The 18,273-nt window shown below is 50.1% G+C and overlaps 1 non-coding gene and 1 pseudogene across 1 annotated transcript; one reads left to right on the top strand and one right to left on the bottom strand.

Annotated features, from left to right (window-relative positions):
* Window positions 1–4,448: 4,448 nt before the first annotated feature.
* Window positions 4,449–7,262, bottom strand: LOC132657393 (small ribosomal subunit protein uS14-like; annotated as a pseudogene).
* A 2,295-nt stretch (window positions 7,263–9,557) lies between these two features.
* Window positions 9,558–9,629, top strand: TRNAT-CGU (transfer RNA threonine (anticodon CGU)). The gene has a single exon. It is a non-coding gene; the product is annotated as a tRNA-Thr (tRNA).
* The last annotated feature ends 8,644 nt before the right edge of the window (window positions 9,630–18,273 follow it).

Below are 18,273 nucleotides of genomic sequence, written 5' to 3'. Positions count from 1 at the left end.
ACAACAGAAATTAATTTTCTCCCAGTTGCAGGGGCCAGAAGTCTGAGGTCAAGGTATCAGCGAGATTAGTTCCTTCTAGAGGCTCCGCTGTGTACGCAGTTGCTCAGTCATGTCCAACTCTTTGTGACTGTCTGGACTGTAGCCCGCCAGGCTCTTCTGTCCATGGGATTTCCCAGCAAGAATACTGGAGTGAGTTGCCCCGTTCACCAGGAGACCTTCACGACCCAGAGACTGACCCCACGTCTCTCGCACCTCCTTCATTGGCAGGTGGGTTCTTCACCAACGTGCCACCCAGCCCTGGAGACTCCAGCTGAGGGTGCACTCCACGCCTCTCCTGGCTGATGGTGACCAGCAGTCCCTGGTGCCCCTTGGCTGTGGCCCCATCACCCCAGTCCCCCTTTGTTGTCTATGTATCTTCGTCTATGTATCCAGGCTTTGCTGCCTTTTTTTGTTTGGTTGCCCCGAGTCTTAGTTGTGGCATGCAGGATCTTCAGTTGCAGTACATGGGACCTTGTTCCCTGTTCAAGCTTTGAATCCCATCAACTCACCATCCCCTCAAATTTAGGGCCTCTTAGAGTCCTCTGGGCCCAGGATAAAGTCTCCTGAAGGGCTGAAAATAACTGGATACCAAAATCACTTAATCAACAGACTTAATCTGCTGGCACCAGCTCTGTGACAAGTTTTGTGCCAGGCCCTGGGGATTTGGTACCAAAAAGCAAAGACTCTTCCTCTTGGGGGAAGGAGAGACATAGGTGACTTGGGTGATGAGAGGTACCAAGGAAAAAAATGTCAAGGCAGGGATGGGAGCTGGAGACAGGGGGATTGAGGCCAGTGGGCTTCAGGGACAATTTCCCTGAGGACAGGGCATTTCAGCAGAGCCCTGAAGGATGGTAGGATCTGGGAATCACACATGGAGGAGGCTTGTGGAAAGCTCGGTCCTTTCAGGGGCACTGTGGCTGGGCGGTGAGTGGAGAGGTGGGGCTGGGGGAATGGTACAGCCGAGGCCATTCAGAGTGTGGTGGGTCAAGGGTGGGTCTCAACATCCATTAAGCAAGTGTTTTATCAGCCACCAGCACCTGACAGGGGTAGGGAAAGGAAGACAGATGCGCCCCCCACGCTCACGGCAGAGCAGCTTCTAGAAACAGGGATTATCAAACCTGGTTGCATATTTGAATCACCTGGAGGAACTTGAAGCCCCGTGGATATAGGGACCCAGCCCAGTGATTTGAGTTCACCTGGTGAGGGGTGGGCCTGGGCACAGGTTTTTTCAAAGCCCCCCAGGAGATTCCAGTGTGTTTAGGGCTGAGAGTCATTGCATCATCGTTCTGGAAATCATCTGATGAATCGGGATGATTTCTCAGGAGGAAAAGATGGAGATGGCCAGGGGAAGGAGGTTGGGAAGGACACCAAGAGCATATGCAAATAACCAGCAGGGCAGAGGGCAGAGGTCAAGTCTGTGCATGGCAACCACTAAGAAGCGTCTTTAGCTGGGGGCCGCCTGGACAGAGCTGAGTTCCAGAGAGCGGCAGGGGGCCTAGGTTGCTGAGAGAGGAAAGGAGACGCAGGCAGCATGGACTCAGGTAAGACCTGACTTATTTTGTCGTGTGTGTGTGTGTGTGCTGTGTGAGATGGGGAGTTTGTATCACCAGGTTTGAGTGGTAGGTGGGGCAAGGGAGTAAGGCTTCTCATGGCTGTGCTGGGAGGGTCCATTCAGCCAACCTGTCTCCAGAAAATGACTAAATCACACCCAGGGTGGAAAAGGCTCTGACCCGGGACCCTCAGGAGGAGGCACAGAGCCCCCAGGGATGGAGTCCCGAGACCTGTGGTCAGCTGGGGGGCCTGGGGAGGGGCGAGTCGGGGTCGGTCCGTCCGTTTGGCGGCTCTTGGACTTTTGAGCCGTGGAGAAGTGGGATTCGGCCACAGTTATCCCCTGTGGTCTGCCCCCATCTCATCCCTGTGCCTAAAGCCGTGTTTGGCCCACAAGAGCCAGCGACGAGGAGGCGGTTCTTTCGTATGGCTGAGTCTCCTTAGGGCTCAGCGGTGTTCTGAGTGCTTGGCATGGCGAGTGGGAGTGAAGCTTGTGCAGCCCGTTTGGCCCAGGTGGGTCCGCCGTGGGTCAGCCTGGCTGGCCGGGCTCCACCTTAATGTGGGCTGAAGGGTCAATGGTGCCCTGAACCCGCTGGGGCAAGGTTGTGGGCTCTATGAGCCCGGGAGCCTAGAGCCAGCTTCAAGCCAGTCCTTCTGGAACTTACCAGGGGACTGGGTTGGGGATGCAGGAAGCTCCCCCTCACTCTCCTGCTGTCCCTGGTATAGCCATGACTTTCTCTCCACTGTCTGACTTTGATGTTGGGTTCTGATTTGGGCTGTATGACACTTGTGAGGCCCCTGGGTTAAAAAGAAATAATATAGGAGCTCCTGAAAGGTCCAACCCAGAGGGCAAAGGCACTGAAGTTTGAGCCTATTTTCTATATCCTTTGGCAGCACTCAGCCCAGGGGAGCCCGTGAGACCCTCATCCCCTGTTTCTAGCCCCACTGGTCCGCTCTGGCTTCACTCAGCCTTCCCAGCTTATCCAGTCCAGCAGGCCACGCCCCCAGACCACAAGCTAGACTCTCCTGGTCTCTAGCAGCGTCAGGCCAGCCGCCCAGGGCTTCCGCCTACCCTTGTGGTGCTAGGAGCCAGAGGAATGTTGTTAAGGTCCCCGCTGGAAGTTGTCGTGGCTAGGAGGAGGCTAGCAGAGGAAACAATCCAGCTTGTTCCCCTAGAGAGCCCGCAGATGTTCCCGTTTATTTTGAGGTGGGTGTGGGCACAGAGGAGACCCACCTGGTACCTCTCTGCCTACCTCTATGTTTTGAGGTAGCTGGTCACACAGCAACAGATGCGTGAGATAGCAAGTCTTGGGAATTTCCCTAGCAGTCCCGTGGCTACGACTGCGGGCTGCCAATGTAGAATTTGATCCCAGGTCAGGGAACTAAGATCCTACATGTTGCATGATGTGGCCAAAGTAAACATAAAAGGCTTAAATAAACGTTTGTAATAAAGAAATAAAAATGCTGGAGCATTTTCAGCTCAACCAGGCTTCTTTTCAGGAGATCAATCTTTCCCCCATAAGATATCCACCCAAACAGGAGCCATATTGGGGAACAACTTGGCCCATCAGGGCTCTGACCTCAACTGGGAAGGTGTCTTAGGGTCCAGTAGCCCCCTGGAGAATCCCGACTGTCCCTCACTGCAGGATCGTGTTCAGGGAAACGAAAAGTCCCAAGGGCTATAGCTGCTTAGGGCTGGGCTCACTAAGGCTTGTACCTTGTTTGGGGGCTTCTGATTTTCACTTATTCCGCGATTCACCTGTGAGCCCCCATCCCTTTAAATTATAGACACCTGCAAGCGTTTTGCTATGAGGGACGATTCTACCAATGAGTGGCGGAGTCAGGAGAAGGTGAATGAATGTCTACACATTGCAAAGGGAAAGAAAGAAAAAAACGAACCCCGAGTATGAAAAGCAGTCTTAAATATCTACACATGTGGTCATACACGCTCCAGAAAGTTTTCAAGCTGTGTTAAATTTTTTCCTCCTGCTAACAGCAGCCTTAATTTAGAGATTTCATGCCAGCAAAGGGACAGTGAATCTGAGTATAGGAAATGTCAGGAAAAGGGTCAAGCTACCTCAAAATGTAGAGGTAGGCAGAAGCGGGTCTCCTTTGGGCCCACGCCCACCTCAAAAAAAATGGTCACAGAGCAACAGATGCATGAAACCCAAGGTCTTGGGACGTCCCTGGCAGCCCTTTGGCTATGACTCTGAGCTGCTTATTTTAGCAGCGAATAATGAATAAGGTGGTTCAATTCTTAATTAATGCAGGGCTGTTGCTAATAGTTAACCAATGTTCCCATTTTGTGGATGAGACAATTGAGAGTAAAGAACTTCTAAGGAGCCACTGGGTATGATCCCTGCCAGATTCATCCAGCATCACAAAGGTTTCGATTACTCCATGCAAATAACCACCAGCCCACACACCTAGACCCAGAAAGTGTTTTAGTTGTAAGTAACCTCCTATATCTAGGGACTAGTATGGCTATGTGACAAACTCCCCTCAAAATGTAAGAGAACAATTTATTACTTTTCCCCGTTTTGTGGGTGGGCTAGCATTTCTCTGCAGACTGTGCCCGGATTCACTCACGCAGCTGCCCTCAGTCTGAAGGGTCAGCTGGGCATGGTCTGAGGTGGCCACACTGACATGTCCGGCAGGTGATGCTGGCTTTATGGCTGGGAGGTGCCTCATGGCCTCTCCTCCTTGAATAGCTGGACTGCCTTCCTTACACAGCAGTCTCGGGACTTCTAAGATAGTGAAGGCAGAAGTTGTCGGGTCTCTGGAGACCTAAGCTTTAGAACTTGCACACCATCACTTTCGCCACATTCTATTGATCAACGCAGGTCAGATGGGCAGCCTAAGGATGTGGTAATAGACCCTACCTTCGGGTATGAAAAGCAGCAAAGAATTGGTGCTTGTTTTTTTTTTTTTTTTTAGTTTTTTATTTTTTAAATTTTAAAATTGGTGCTTGTTTTTTAATCTCCCTTGTAGTTCAGTTGCTAAATTGTGTCCGACTCTTTGCAACCCCATGGACAGCAGCACGCCAGGCTCCTCTGTCCTCCACTGTCTCCTGGAATTTGTTCAGATTCATGTTCATTGAGTCGGTGATGCTATCTATCTCTTCCTCTGCCGCCCCCTTCTCCTTTTGCCTTCAATCTTTCCCAGCATCAAGGTCTTTCCTAACGAGTCATCTCTTCGCATCAGGTGGCCAAAGTACTGGAACTTCAGCATCAGTCCTTTTAATGAATATTCAGGGTTGAATTTCCTTTAGGATGGACTGGTTTGATATCCTTGCCGTCCAAGGGACTCTCAAGAGGCTTCTCCAGCACGACAATTTAGTCTCCTACATCTCTTTACTTAAAGTTACAGCTCTCCCTCCTACCTCCAGAATTTCCTATCTTCCTTCTCTGCTTTATTTTTCTCCCTAGTACTTATCACCATTGGATGTTTTGTTTATTTAAGAATAGAAGCTCCACGGGCTTCCCTGGTGGTCCACTGGTTAAGAATTAAGAATCTGCCTGCCAAGGCAAGCAACACAGATTCAGTTCCTGGCCCGGGAAGATCCCATGGGGCAACTAAGCCCATACACCACAAGTATTGAGCCACTGCTCTAAAGCCCTCAAGCTGTCTCACAGCAGTGACCCAGTGCAGCCAAAAATAAATAAATATTAAAGCAAGCTCGTGAGGGCAGATATGTGCGATGCTTAGTTCACTGCTACAGCCCAGCATTGAGGACAGAGTCTGGCCCCTCGTAGGTGCTCAGTGAGGATTTGCTGAATGACTGGATGATTTTATGGCTGCATTACATGCAAACAGGTATGACCGGATGGTCAGCGAGGAGCTGGTGTTCTGGAACCAGCTCTCACCTTGCAGTCAGGCTTCTGAGCACCTTTCCCAAGGCCAAAGCTCTCTATTAAAAACGGTGCACACGCGTTGAGACAGAAGTTAGGCCATGCTCTTTTGGCCGCTCATTCCTGGAAGAAGGAAAGTCAGGCTCCTGGGCCTGCCCAGCTGAGAAGTAGACCTGGGAAGGCCCACAGGGACCCCTCCGAGGAGCAACCCCAGGGCAGCCCAGGGTTGGCCCTGACGCATAGCAGGGAGCAGAGCAAAGGATCAAGGATTAACTACTTTTTAAAGTGGTTGTTTTTTTTTTTTTAAAGGTATTTTAAAAATAGACTAGTTTTTCAGAGCAGTTTTAGGTCCACAGCAAAATTGAGTGGAAAGCGCAAAGTTAGTATATCACCCCTCCGAGCCTTCCCCAATGCACAGCTGCTTCTAACATCCTGCCCCAGGGTTGTACACCTGTTACAAGCCATGAAATGATCCACTTTTAAGGACGTAGGATGTGCTCATCTTACAATGGTGAGAAAAGTGAGGACACCATGAGATACACTAATGTGAATATGAGTCTGTCTCTCCTAACTGTATGACATATATAGTGCATTTCATCAAATTTGATTTTAAAAATTTATGTGCCACTAAAAATTGCTAACTGTAAGATTCCATTAATTGTAATCAATTGTCATACTGACTTCTAATTTGTTAAAAAGGGAGGAAAAAACATGTATCTCAGAATAAATGAACTGTGTGTTTTATACATACAAGAATGCGGGCACTGTGCTTCTCTCTTGTGGTAAGACTACGGGCCTTTTGAATTCTCCCTTGTTTGCTTTTAAAAATCTTCCCCTCTTTCAACAAACGGTGCTGGGAAAAGTGCATATCCACAGGCAAAGGAATGAAGTTTTGCGCTTACCTTCACCATATGCAAAAATTAAGCCGAAATGGACTAAAGACCTAATAAGACCTGTGTTGATCTAACCCTTAGGAGAAAAAGGGGGAAAGCTTCAGGACATTTGATTTGGCAATGATTACTTAATGTCACCAAAAAAGGGCAAAAACGGACAAATGGGACTACAGCACGTGGAAAACTTCAGTACAGTGAAGGAAACAAGAGTGAAAAAACAAGCTAAGGAATGGGAGAAAGTATTTGCAAACCATGTATGTGACAAGAGGTTAACATCCAGAATAGATCAAGAACTACAACTGAGAAAGCAAAAACCCCCATAAACCCAATAACCTGATTTAAACGTTAGCAAAGAATTTGAACATTTCTCCAAAGAAGATAAACAAATGGCCAACGAGTCTATGAAACTATGCTCACCATCACTAATCAGGGAAACAAATCTAACCACAATGAAATTGTACAACCTCACGCTTTTTAGGATGGTCACTATAAAAACAAAACAAGTATGGCCACAGATATGGAGACATTTGAACCCTTGTGCAGAGTTGGCGGGACTGTAAAATTGCGTAGCCACTACAGACAACTGTTTGGAGGTGCCTCAAAAAATTAAAAATAGTTACCATACGATCCAGCATTCCCACTTCTGGGTATATATTTTAAATACAGGATTTTTTTTTTTTTAAGTTTTTAAACTTTTATACACAAAGAGCTAGTATTGTTTCTGCATTAGGTAGATGTGCTGAATGATCATTTAAGGAAGTTCAATTAGTCCAACTTAATGAAGCCGATGTCCTTTGCATACTGGCGGAACACTGGTGGCACATATAGAGGCCATATTTCTGGATCAGACCCAGCAAGAGCGAGAACCATGACCGGAATTTTCTCAGATGGCTCCAGTAGAGCTACTGGTGACCCATGTTGCTTTCTCGGCGGCAATGAGGCAAAAGGGAACACAGGACTCGACATATTTGCACACAGTGGCCCCCTTCACTGAAACATTTACAACAGCCAAGAGGTAGGAGTAAACTAAAGGTCCAAAGACAGATGAATGGATAAACTTACAATGGAATACTCAGCCTTGAAGGAAACTGTCATATGCAGATGAACAGGGATGAACCTAGAGGACCTAATTTATGCTCAAAGAAGTCAGTCACAAAAAGACACTGTATGATCCCACTTCTATGAGGTACCCTGAGCAGTTCAGTTCTTAGCACCACGGTCGTTGCCAGGGGCTGGGGGAGAAGAAATGGGGGAATTGCTGCTCCGTGTTTATAGAGTTTCCATTTTGCAAGATGAAAATGTTCCAGAGATATCACATAACCTATAGTTAACACGACTGTACACTTTAAAATGTTTGTAATTTTTACAGCTTTTCTCTGACCCCATGGACTGTAGCCTGTCAGGCGCCTCTGTCCATGGAATTCTCCAAGGCAGAATACTGGAATGGGTAGCCATTCCCTTCTCCAGGGGATCTTCCAACCCAGGGATCAAATCCAGGTCTCCCGCATTGCAGATGGATTCTTTACCAGCTGAGCCATAAGGGGAAACCCATAGCTTTTCTCAGTTTCCCCAAATCTCCAAACTATACTTGCTGTACTTTTTAAAAAGTTCAACAAATAAGAATGACTTTGATGGTGGAGGTGGCAGGGTCTTCAATGGTGGATAGGTCTGACTTATGTCCCCTTCTCTGACACTGCTGTGCAGGAGCGCTGGGTACTGTGGAGGCTGGCAGGTGACCACACACTGCCTGGACAACAGGGTGCCTCTTCCCCATCCATCCCACTCACTGCAACAGACCCTATGGCCACAGGCCAAACAAGGACAGAAGGACATAGTTTCTTTTCTTTTTAAAATTTTTTTCCCCATTTTTATTTATCACACCACTTATGGGATCTTATTCCCTCGCCCAAGGATAGAATCCATGCCCCCTGTGGTGGAAGCACCTAGTCTTAACCACTGGACCACCAGAGAAGCCCCTTTACTTTTTTTTTTTCTTGTCATTTATTTTGTGGGAGTTTGCAGGATCTTAGTTCCCTAACCAGGGATGGAATCCCTGCCCAACTGCAGTGGAAGCCTGGAATCCTAACCATTAGGCCACCAGGATATTCCCTTCCTTCCTTCTTAAAGAAAATACAAAACCTACAGTATCATAATAAACACTCATATCTCCATCCTCAGCTTTTTTTTTTCCTCTTTCACACAATAGAAACTAAACATTAAAGTCCCTTTGGTTCCTTAACTCCAGTCTCCCCCTCTCTCTATTTTTCTAATGTTTTTAATTTTTACTCGGTATCTTTCCCTTCGCGTTAGCAAGCGGTACGCCTTGTTCTACATCTGAAAATCACACGTCCTTTTGTGCTGTTTCTATGCTGATTCCTTTGAATCTGGATCATTCCTTTCAGGCAACCAGACACCTCCATTCAGGTCATTCTAGCACTGTCCCCAGGAACATCCCTGGGGCATCTCCATGTGCGCCTACATCTGCCCTCCTGGGCCAGGCCACCGGGTCTAAACAGACGTTTACTCCGAGTTTCCAGCAGGAGGCCCGCGCCGGGGGAGTGAAGGGCGAGAGCAACCGAAGGTGGTTTTGCTTAGTGACCGGCCCCTCGGGGTCAGGGAGGCTCGCTCACCTCCCTTCGTCCCTGCAGCCCGGCCCCCATCCCTCGCGGCTCCCTGAATCTTCCTCCGGGGACTAGTCTCGTCCGCGCCTACACCGCCCTTCTAGCCCACTCCGTTCCCGGTGCACTCGGTCTGGGCTCCCGCGCGCTGCCCCCAGTATCTTGCTGATGGGGTGGAAATGACCCGGCCAAGGTCACACGGCGGCGCGCGGAGCCTGCTGAGACGCCAGCGCGGACGCCCTGCCCTGGCTCGCCGGCCACCGCCGCCGTCCCCGCTTCGGCTCCGTAGCAGGCGTCAGTCTCGGTTTCTCTCCGCCTGCCGCCGCCTCTTTCGAATCCCCCCGCGGGCCTTTCGGCGCCGGAGGCGGGGCGGAGCCGGGCTGGCTGGCGCTGCGGGTTCGCAGCCTACCGCGGGCAGAACAGGGGACCGGGGGCGCCCGGTCTCCGCCCTCAGCGCGCCCCAGGAGCTCGGAGAGCCGGGTCCGGGCCCGCGGATCTGCGGGGCCGGGCGGCGGGGCCGGGGGCGGAGCTGGGGGCGAGGCACCGCCCCTCCCGCGCCTGCGCCGCCTCCCCTCCACTGAGAGCTTCCACCGCTCCCTCGGCTGTCAGGCGCGGTGGCCAAGTGGTAAGGCGTCGGTCTCGTAAACCGAAGATCGCGGGTTCGAACCCCGTCCGTGCCTGCCCTTTGAGGGTTTGGGTTTGGTCGTGGGAGCTTTAGCGTCCCACGTGTGCTGCCCACTTCCTCCATAACGTGGCGTTTTTTTGTTTTTACTTTTCATGTCTGTTCTGGCTTCCTCGAGTCCCACCCTTCCCCCTGCATCCCTAGGCTCCGCGGTCACCAGCGCAGGGCGGGCCAGTTCGCGCGGCTCGCGAGCCCCGGCTGGGGCGCGCTTCGCCCGCCGCCCTGCGCCTTCTCTCCCCGGAGCCCCATCACCCCGCCGCAGTGCGCAGGGCGAGGCTGGCCTGCGATTCCTGGGTTACCCGTGGGGACACTAAAGCCCGCACTAGGCGCTGGTGTCGCCGGCGATAGATGGGGTGCGGGCATAGGTCCGGTCTCGCTGGTTTTGTGCCGCCTGAAGGGTGGGAGAACTTTCCAGAACGGGGGTTTGCGTTTATGGATTGGTGTTTTCTGGTTTGGGCTTGAAAGCTGAATTCTCCACACAGTGCTCGCTGTCTCTCTTCTTGTCCACGAAACCAACCGGATCGTTCAGCTGGAGGGCGCCTTTTCCCTTTCCCAGCCCTTGGGAAACTGATCCTTGAAGTCTGGCGCCTGCCTGTGTGATCCCTTGAATCTGGCCCGTAGCCAGTGATGACACTCCCCGAGTCATTTCTAGGATCAACAACCCAATTAATATGACATTAGTGCGTCTCATGGGAGAAGGCAATGGCACCCCACTCCAGTACTCACGGACGGAGGAGCCTGGTGGGCTGCAGTCCATGAGGTCGGTAGGAGTCAGACCCGACTGAGTGAGTTCACTTTCACTTTTCACTTTCATGACTGGAGAAGGAAATGGCAACCCACTCCAGTGTCCTTGTCTGGAGAATCCCGGGACGGGGGAGCCTGGTGGGTTGCCGTCTATGGGGTCGCACAGAGTCGGACCTGAAGCGACTTTGCAGCAGCAGTGCGTCTCATTCCTGATACGCTCCCTCTTCAGTTGTGACCCTCAGAACTGGAAATACTGGGTGAGCCCAAAAGCTCGTGCTAGTTTTTTCAATAACATCTTTTGGAAAAACTCGAACCTTTTGGGCTAACCCAATTCTACTCCAGGTGTAGTCTTATTAAGGGAACTTCACCTCCCTCATTCTGCATCTCATACTTCTGTTGATGTGACCGCAGAACACAACTTTCTCCTGGTCCCACTGCACAGTTGACTACGTGGAGCGTCAGGTGGATTGGAAGTCAGCAGAGTCTATTTAGGGCAGTGTCTAGGGCTCAGGCAGCATGGAAATAAATATACTGATCTTTCCCTCTAAGATTCCAATAAACAGAAGAGTTGTGCTTGGTGCTTTAAAAAAAAAAAACACAAGTTTTCTTTTTTGTTGTTAGCTTATTTCTTTATCGGCTGCCCTATGTCTTTGTTGTTGTGTGCAGGCTTTCTCTGGTTGTGGCGAGCATGGGCTACTGTCTGCTTGCAGTGCACAGGCTTCTCATTGCAATGGCTTTGCTTGTGAAGCGTGCGCTCCAGGCGTGCAGGCTCAGTAGCTGCAGCACACGGGTTCAGTAGTTGTGGCTCACAGCCCTAGTTGCCCCGTGGCAGGTGGGATCTTCCTGGAACAGGGATGTCTCCTGCACTGCAAGGTGGATTCTTAACCAGTGGACCACAGGGAAGCCCCTGCGCTTGGTTTTTGAATGGAATGCTGAGTGTCATCATGGAATTGTGACTAAGTGCAAATCGATTTTCCAGACATTCAGACTCCAGTCATTATGAGATACAAAGGGGAAAGGTCCTGGATTCCTGGTTGCGGCCTTGAATACTGTCCCTCAGCTTGGATTCCTGATGAGAAGGAACTTGGAGGCTGGACACTGGGTTTCCTGCTGTTGCTGGAACAGAGAATTCCACCCCAACAGAGCGGGGTGGAGGGGTGGATGAGTCAAGCCAAAGTCAATAAAAGAGGGTCAAGGTGCAGAAGAGGTCAGCATACAGATGTTGGGGGAAACATGGGGGAACCCAGAGGTAACAAGCCAGAGGCAGGGGTCAAATACGTATCCCAAGTCAATGTTGGTGAGAGGAGGTGGAGGAGGAGAGACATGTCCAATACAAGCACCAGGGTGAGCCAAGAGGCCTGGCAGTTACCTTGTAGGCCCACAGGTCCCTACACTCACCTCCATGCTTGAAGGGAGGGCAGAAGCAGAATGGGACACTTGTATTGAGTTTATTGCCGTGTGTGAAAGTGTTACTTGCTTAGTCCTGTCCGACTCTTTGGGGACCCCATGGACTGTAGCCCACCAAGCTCCTCTGTCCATGGGATTCTCCAGGCAAGAATAGCGGAGTGGGTTGCCATGCCCTTCTACAGGTGATCTTCCTGACCCAGGGATCAAATGTTGGAGGCAGATTCTTTACCATCTGAGCCACCAGGGAAGCCTGGTGTCTATTGCTTGACGCCTGTTAAATCACTTATATACCCTGGACTTCAACTTTCTTGGTTGCAAAATTCGAGAGTTGAAAGAGATGTTTTCTAAGCGGCTTGAAATTCTAAGTTTCTCAGAGCCTGGCCCTTGGAGAAGCAAGGTAGGGGGAGGGGGAGGACAGGGAGAGGCCTTCAGGGGCCCCACCCCACCCTCTCTCTCTCATGGCTGCCAAAGTAGTGAATTTCACAGTAGGGCTTGGACATGATGCCCTCGTGATGAGACTATACAGCCCTGGCTCCTCCATCCAGAGTAACAGCCAGTCCTCCCTGATGGGCAGGACCAGAGCTGCAAATCTCCCCCCAGACCTCCCCGCAGTGGCTCCCCCGCAAGATCTAGGAAAAACACAGGGCCTCTGAGACTACACTTGAAGAGCCACGTAGGCAGGCACAGCCATTTGTGGGCGGCTGAAACCTCCAAGATATTTTTAAAAATATCAGCTACTTTAGGTCAGGCCGATTCTTTCCTGCAAGCGAATATTATTTAACTTAAAAGCAGAATTTGGCAAGTAGATATATTTTGCCTCGTGCTGTCAGTTTTAGTCCAATATTCCAGCCTGGAGATATCTATTTTTAAATCTTTATTGTACAATAAATCACAGTTTTAGAAACCACACAAATCAAGTGAATGCCTTAATGAGTTATAAGAAGAACACCACCCAGGTCAGAGAACTTTATCAGACACTCAGAAAACTCCTTTGTGTGCCCTCCCCCCAGTCACAACCCCCCGACGGCCAGAAGCAATCATACTCCCTACTTTTATAGTAATCACTTTCTTGCCTTTTAACTTATCACTTCATTGTGCGTCTTTATATCCTTACAACCTGGAGTTGAACTTTGTGCATTTAAAAAAATTTTTTTAAGCTTTTAAGCTCTTTTTTTCCCCTCCAATCACTAGAATTCGCTTCCTTCCCTTTGATTTCCTTGCAGTGTGTCTGTTGAGGAATCCGGCCCATTTGACCTGGAGAGTTTCCTATAGTCTAGACTTTGCTGACTGCAGACTGTTAGTGCAGTTCAAGTTCTTCTGTCCTTGGTATTGCCTGCAAATTAGTGGCTAGATCTAGTCACTGGTTCAGAGTCAAATTCCATCCCTTTGGCAAGATTCAGGTATCACAGCCTCTGAGAAATCTCTGATTCCCCCAGAGAATGACTCACAGCTTATTGTATGGGAGACCTCTGTGTGTTTCACACCATAGCCGGGAGGCCCCTCAGGACTGGGACTGTGTCTCACTGGTGTCTGTGTTTACAGCACCTGGGATAGAGAAAAGAGCCTTCTTACAAGAGAGGACCCTGCTTGAAGGGTTGGGGAGGTCTTCCTGTGTAGGAAGTGACGATGTGGCTGGGCTTTGGAGGTTGAACAGGAATTTGCCAGAGCACCACAAACAATCCTAGCTACTTCTACCCTCATTCAATCATCAGTTCAGTTCAGTCACTCAGTCGTGTCCGACTCTTTGCGACCCCATGAATCGCATCATGCCAGGCCTCCCTGTCCATCACCAACTCCCGGAGTTCACTCAGACTCAAGTCCATCGAGTCAGTGATGCCATCCAGCCATCTCATCCTCTGTCGTCCCCTTCTCCTCCTGCCCCCAATCCCTCCCAGCATCAGAGTCTTTTCCAATAAGTCAACTCTTCGCATGAGATGGCCAAAGTACTGGAGTTTCAGCTTCAGCATCAGCAATCATCACTGACACTCAAATATCATAATCTAGGTTGCATCTAAACAGGGAGAGGTGCTTTTCTCCCCCTTAGGCCCCCATCCCACCACTGACCTTGCACATAAAATGGAATTTCAAATTAAGAAGCCAATATTCCTGTTGATAATTTTATAAGCAAATACTAAAGGTACAATTCCATCCTTTGGGACAGAAGTTGCCATCTTGGAATCATGGACTGACAGGAATGAAAGCAATCTCCCAAACCTCTCAGATGATAGCCACAGAGACAGGCAAAGAGAAGGGAAATGATTTGTCCAGAAAGCACTACCTTCATCACATAGGTTAAGCTTTTCTGCAGGATGGGCCAAATCTGCTGGGAAAAATCATCTTTGATGATAACCTGACATGTACCCAGGAGATGGCTCATCTCTTTGCCAGCCTGTGGGCCAAGCCGGTCCTTTTCTCTCTTGTAATATTCACTCTTGATCAGCAGAAAAAGCACATAGTGAACAAAATCATTAGGCTTGACTCCAATATCAGGCTGCAGAGGCAGGGAAGGGACACAGAAATTCCCTGTCAACAGTTGGATTCCCCAGAAGACAAGCTCCTAGATCTTTTTTTTTTTTTTAGTGTTGTTTTATAAATATTATTTTTGTGTTTATTTTTGGCTGCACTGGAGCTTCATTGCTGTGTGCAAGCTGTCTAGTTGCAGAAAGCAGGAGCTACTCTAGTTGCAGAGAGTGGGTTTCTCATTTTGCCGGCTTCTCTCGTTGCAGAGCACAGGTTCTAGGCGTGCGCTCAGTAGTTGCGACTGGCAGGCTCTGAAATGCGGGCTCAGGAGTTGTGGTGCATGGGCTTAGTTGCTCCATGGCATGGAATCTTCCCAGAGCGGGGATAGAACTCATATCCTCTGCACTGGCAGGTGGATTCTTATCCATTCGATCACCAGGGCAGTCTAAGCTCTGTCTGACTGATGGTGGGAAATTGAACACAGCACAACCCTGCCTATGCACAACTGTGACATTGGATAGGCTGGATGGCCCAGAGGAGGACATTTGAGGGAAAAGAACTCCTACAGAGTGACCTTGGGTAAATCATTTCATCTCCCCAAGCCCAGTTTCTGTATCCATAAATCAGAGTTCTTATTCCTGCCCTGGCACGTCACAGGGCTTTATGCCCTCCTAGAGAGATGGCACATATGCATTATTAGCAGAGAATCAGGACTGGAACATGGGGTTAATATTAAATACCTTGCATGGTTTGGGCCTTGGAGGTCACAGTGAATGTGGCCCTCTTGCCCTGGGAGGAATGCAGTCACCCTCTGAGAGGAAATGGGTGAAATCAGAAGGTGTTAGAGTGTGGCTGTGTCTCTGTGTGTGTCCAGAGCAGGCCTTGGATGGGGGAGGGTTTGGGGCAGCCAAACCCATCCAGCAATGGCAAAACAGTTCTCAGGATAGTGTGTGCAGGACTGAAAGGCGTTCAGCACATCTTTGCTGAGAGTGGCTTATGTGGACAGGGGAACAGTGGTGGTATATGAAAGAGGGGAAGCGTCCTATCCCTGCGGAGCTCGCATCCTGGGAGTCCGAGGCAAAATCAGCAAGGGGGACGGGACGGATGCAAATGAGGAAACAAGACGGCACTTTCGAGGGGAGGAGGGGTATAGAAGGAGAGAAAGGCTGAGTTGGGGATAAAAAGTGATGGAAAGGGGGCTGTGGTTTCAAACAGAGCAGCAGGGAGAGGCCTAGGGAAGAATCTAGAGGGAGGGAAGCCCGAGAATAAGGTCAGTGGCCCCCGATCTATGGGATTTTTACCCCTAGGCAGGTTGATCCCTCCCAGCCACGGGGATGGGTGTGTAGGGCAAGGTGGCAGAGACAACCCTCTATGTCACACCTGCACTCCCACCCTCATCTCGGGGGGCTCTGAGTTAGCTTGTTTAGGAGCCAGACTCCCGTAGGTGTGTGGATGGTGAGGGTGGGGGAAATGGGAGGAGCCGCAGGGCAGACTTGGAGGGAGGGTCAGAGCAGAGGTGTGTGAACTCGGCGGCGCTTCTGAGGTACTTTCCTGGGAGATGCTGGTGGGGAGTGCGGTAGACCGGGGTGGAGGGGGGCTGCTCTCCGTCTGCACTTACTGGCCGACTGACCCTGGCAAGTAATTTCACCTGTAAAATGTGGGCAATAATAATACCTCTGACCTAGAGTCACTGGGAGAGTGTACCGAGAAGCTCTTAGCACAGGGTCTTGGCACTGAAAGTTTTCTTACCAATTGAGAGCTGCAATCATTATCATCATGGCCTGTTCTCTAAGGCAGGCTTTTTCAAACTGTAGGAGGTAACCCATGAGTGGATCATGAAGTAAACTGAATAGCTTGCAAGCAGCTGGGTTTTTTTTTGTTTGTTTTTTGTTTTTTAACATGGAACAGAATGGATTAACATCAAGTAATTTGAGTGCATAAGAATGGTTTTATAAAACATTTTATAAACATATATATATTCCCTCCCATGAGGCATGGCTGAATGTTTGAAAGCCACGCTTCCAAGGCAATGCTTCTCTAAAGATGGTTGGAAGGAGCGGTTTTTCTAATTAGTAATTTGCAATGCAGGAGACCCAGGTTCGATCCTTGGGTCGGGAAGATCCCCTGGAGAAGGAAATGGCAACCCACTCCAGTATTTTTGCCTGGAGAATTCCATGGACAGAGGAGCCTGGTGGGCTACAGTCCATGGGATCAAAAACAACTGGAGCCGACAGAGCCACTAACACACTGTCATCACTTTTGCCGGAGAGAATACCACTTGTCATGCATGCTCGCTCAGTCTTATTTGCTAAATACTGGTCTTTGAGTTAGCTTATTTGAACCTCATCATGATAACAATATTCATGAAATAAAAAAATACCTATTACATTGTTTTTTTAACCTAAAACCATCTCACATATGTACACCAGCCTTTAGGGACACAGTGGTAAAAGGAGCATCTTTCTGAAAAGATTTTCTGAAAGCTGGGAGCCACCGAAACTGTGAGACACAGATGAGTCCAGCACTCTCAGGGTCCCATCCTGTCCTTGGAGGCAGGCCCGGCCCTACTGCCCAGTTTCTGAATTCTTGTGGTTGATCTTCCCACAGTGGGCACCTAAGGAAGCAAAGAGCAGGCCCTGTCTGCTTGTGGACTGATTCAGGACCTTTCCTGGGACATAACCCCTTAGTGGAGGAGGCCAGGGCCCTGCTGTATCTTATCTTTTCTCTTGTGAGCTATGTCCTGACGCTGCACAAGTTTGCAGAATTTCCTTTCTTGTCCAGCTTTGATTCCATTGATGGGATTAGGCGCCCCCCACAGTCATGTCCTTTGATGTGGTCAGGGGGTAGCAGGGAGATTTCAAGCTCTGGGAGCAAATCTTAATCTTCTGCGGGTTTCTCTGGGATCAGTGCTGGGGTAAACCCATTACATCCCTGCCCTTTCATCCCCCCAGGACACCGGCTCCTCCAGACTCCTCGAGTCTCAGCGATCCAAAGGGTCTGTCAGATTTAGAAAGAGCAATAAAAGAGGAAGAGAAAGCAGAGCACGAACCTCAGACCCCCGCCAGCACCCGCAGCATCACCAGCAATGTCAGGGCATCTTCCTCTTTCTTCCCTTCTAATCCTGGGCTCTCACAAAATGGGGATTACAGAGGCTTGGGGCAGGCGGCTGGCTGGGCCCCAGCACTGGGCACCTCTGCCGGGCCTGACCGCCATCTGCCCTCCATGCTCTCAGATCTGCTTTCCTGGATGCACCTGCTTCTGCACATCTGTCTGTACTGTGCTGGGGTCTCCATGTCAGGTTGGGGGTGAGTTGGCTAATTGAGCGGATAAACCACTCAGCCCCCACCACAGTGAGGTTTTAAGGCATGATTTGGATTAGTGACGCCAGGAAAGAGAAGACAGGACCATAGCCAGTATCTATCCCAGGCTACAAGCAGGCATGTCCCATTATTTAAATTAAACCTGACTCCAAGGCTCTCTCTGAAGAGAGGCGGGGAAATTCGACCTCAGTCATTACTTAGGTTTACCCGTCACTCCCTCTGCCGTGGGCTTCCCAGGTGGCTCAGTGGGAAGATTCTGCTTGCCAATGCAGGAGACTCGAGTTTGATCCTCTGGAGGAGGAAATGACAGCCCACCCCAGTGTTCTTGCCTGGGGAAATCCCACGGACAGAGGAACCTGGCAGGCTACATAGTCCATGGGGTGGCAAGGAGTTGCACAGGACTGCGTGACTGAGCTTTCTCATCCTCTGCCGTGGTCCCTGGAGTCCCGGCCGTCTTAAGGATGGGGATCTTGGTGAAGCCTAGGGATGCTCCAGACTAGCCTCAGATGAGGCAGGCGGTTGCTCCCCCACGTCCTGGTGCCCCCAGAGATGAGAGTGAGGCAGCAGGTTCTCACCAGTGGGGATTCCACTGAATTCCAATCCCTCTCCAGCCTCAGGAAAGTTCTCCCTCGGCCTCGAGGCTTTTCAGTTCGTCCTTACTCCTTCCCTCCCTCCCTCCCCGCTAAAGACCTCGAGTTTTCCTTTAGGACA

The sequence above is a fragment of the Ovis aries genome, chromosome 11 (assembly GCF_016772045.2).
Source record: "Ovis aries strain OAR_USU_Benz2616 breed Rambouillet chromosome 11, ARS-UI_Ramb_v3.0, whole genome shotgun sequence".
Classification (NCBI taxonomy): Eukaryota; Metazoa; Chordata; class Mammalia; order Artiodactyla; family Bovidae; genus Ovis; species Ovis aries.
Note: the sequence above shows the minus strand (reverse complement) of the source record. Positions and strands in the feature narration are given on the sequence as shown.